The following is a 2199-nucleotide window of genomic DNA, read 5'->3' as shown; positions in this document are numbered from 1 at the left end:
GACGGTGCGGGAGCAGGGCCTGTAGGCGACACTGCGCTCAGAGGTGCAGCGCCTGGCTGCTTTGGGAGCCTCCATGTCACTCCAAGGGGATTTAGGCACTTCACCGCTCAGACCCATCGGCAGTTGATGGGACTAGGCTCCTAATGAGCCAGGGCTGGTTTGGAAAGGAGATCCCAGAGCTCTTGTGACCCGGGGAGCAGCAACAGGGAAAGACCTTTAACAGCTGGGCCAGCAAGGAATGGGGTCCGGTGCCTAGAACAGGCTCTGATGCCTAGAACGGGGTCCGGTGCCTAGAACAGGCTCTGATGCCTAGAACGGGGTCCGGTGCCTAGAACAGGCTCTGATGCCTAGAACGGGGTCCGGTGCCTAGAACAGGCTCTGATGCCTAGAACGGGGTCCGGTGCCTAGAACAGGCTCTGATGCCTAGAACGGGGTCCGGTGCCTAGAACAGGCTCTGATGCCTAGAACGGGGTCCGGTGCCTAGAACAGGCTCTGATGCCTAGAACGGGGGCTGGTGCCTAGAACAGGCTCTGATGCCTAGAACGGGGTCCGGTGCCTAGAACAAGCTCTGATGCCTAGAACGGGGGCTGGTGCCTAGAACAGGCTCTAATGCTTAGAATGGGGGCTGGGAGACAGGACTCCTGGCTTCTGTGTGCACCACTATCCGGGACTCATGGCATGACTTGAGCTGGCCAGTTAGCCACTCTGTGCCTCAGTTTCCCTCAGCTGTAAAATGGGGATGACACCACTCACCTAGCCTCTCCCCTCCCTGCCATGAATCCTTGTGATCAGAGTCCTTGCGTACGGAAGGGCCGGGCAGGCGACTGTGAAAGCCAGTTAATCCAGCTGGGGATGCGCCCAGCCGAAAGGCACCAGGGACACGCACACTCCGTTCGGCGTGATGCAGCAATGGTCACAGGCCAACGGGGTCAGGCTGAATTTCAGGTGTCTAAGTGACATGCCCAGGATCACACGGGAAGTCAGTAGCAGAGCTCCATATTGAACCCTGACCCCTGGGCCAGTGCTTTAAGCACCAGATCAGCCTCCCTCAGCAGAAGGAAGCTTGGGGATGTGACCGCCTCAATGAACCCAGCAGCAAGGGACCAAACCCAGACATCACAGCTCCAGGCAGCAGCGGGCCTGCAGTCTAGGGCCGCACAAGGGGGAGGGAGCCTGGGCGCAAGGCGTGCGGCTGGCAGGAGCCGGGGCTGACTGCATCCGAGACCGGGTGCCACGGGCAGTGGGGGCCAAGCGGCACCTTAGAGAGGGAGGCACCAGCCCGATGGAGCTTTGAGCCTTGTGGCATGGCGAGGGGGATTGCTGGCCACCCACCCCTCAGCGCAGGGACCGCGGAAACCCGGGCCGAGTCCCACAGCGCCAGCTGCTTTTGACCCTTCCCTCGCCCCCGCTCATCCGCCCAAAGTGCTTCCTCCCGGGAACAGCGGCACCAGGCCTGGCCTTGCCCTGGGCGCTCAGTCCCTCCCTGTCTCCCCGCAGCCCCCAGCCAGGAGCTCGGCGCCTGGGAGGAAGATGCACAGCTCCTATTTGATTCCTTTCTCCTCGATTGACTCTCCGCTGCCCCCAGCCCCGCCCCCAGGCACTGGGGCAGCTGCAAACCCTCCCCTCCGGGCTCAGCCCCACCCCTCCGCCCCCAGGGAGGGAACCGAGGCCAGAGGCCAAGCCCGGCCGCGTTGAACCCCCCCAGGCGTCAGAAGGGAAAAGGAAATTAACGTGGGGGATGGGGAGCTGGGGGTGCCACCGGGGGGGTCGGATGCGGCCAGAGGCAGGGGATGCTCTGCGTCAGGGCCTGCAATTGCCGGCTGCCTCTCCCCCAGGCCGCCCCACCCCACCGACCGCAACCGGGGACGGCTTGTAGGACTCCAGCAGGCTGGCTACGGCGGGGGGGCATGGCCGCTGGAGAGTCACCCTGGGAGCAGGGGGCAATGGCAAAGTTGCCTCTCTTTTTCCAGCCACGTGCAGAATAACTGTTGCTCCATGCACCATGGTACGTGCGGATGTGCACCACCGATATACGCACCTGCTGCCGGCCATGGGCGCTCTGCTAACCAGCTGGGGGCACCGGAGTCTCTCCTGGGCGGGCGGGCCCCCCAGCGTTCAGCTGCAGGGGAGCTGGGCCAGCAGGAAGGGGAGCATGCCGGGCAGTGTGCTCAGGCAGGCTCCTGGGAGGCCCTGGGGTCC

Source organism: Pelodiscus sinensis, chromosome 24 (genome assembly GCF_049634645.1).
Source record: "Pelodiscus sinensis isolate JC-2024 chromosome 24, ASM4963464v1, whole genome shotgun sequence".
Lineage (NCBI taxonomy): Eukaryota > Metazoa > Chordata > Testudines > Trionychidae > Pelodiscus > Pelodiscus sinensis.
This window is presented reverse-complemented; position numbering follows the sequence as displayed.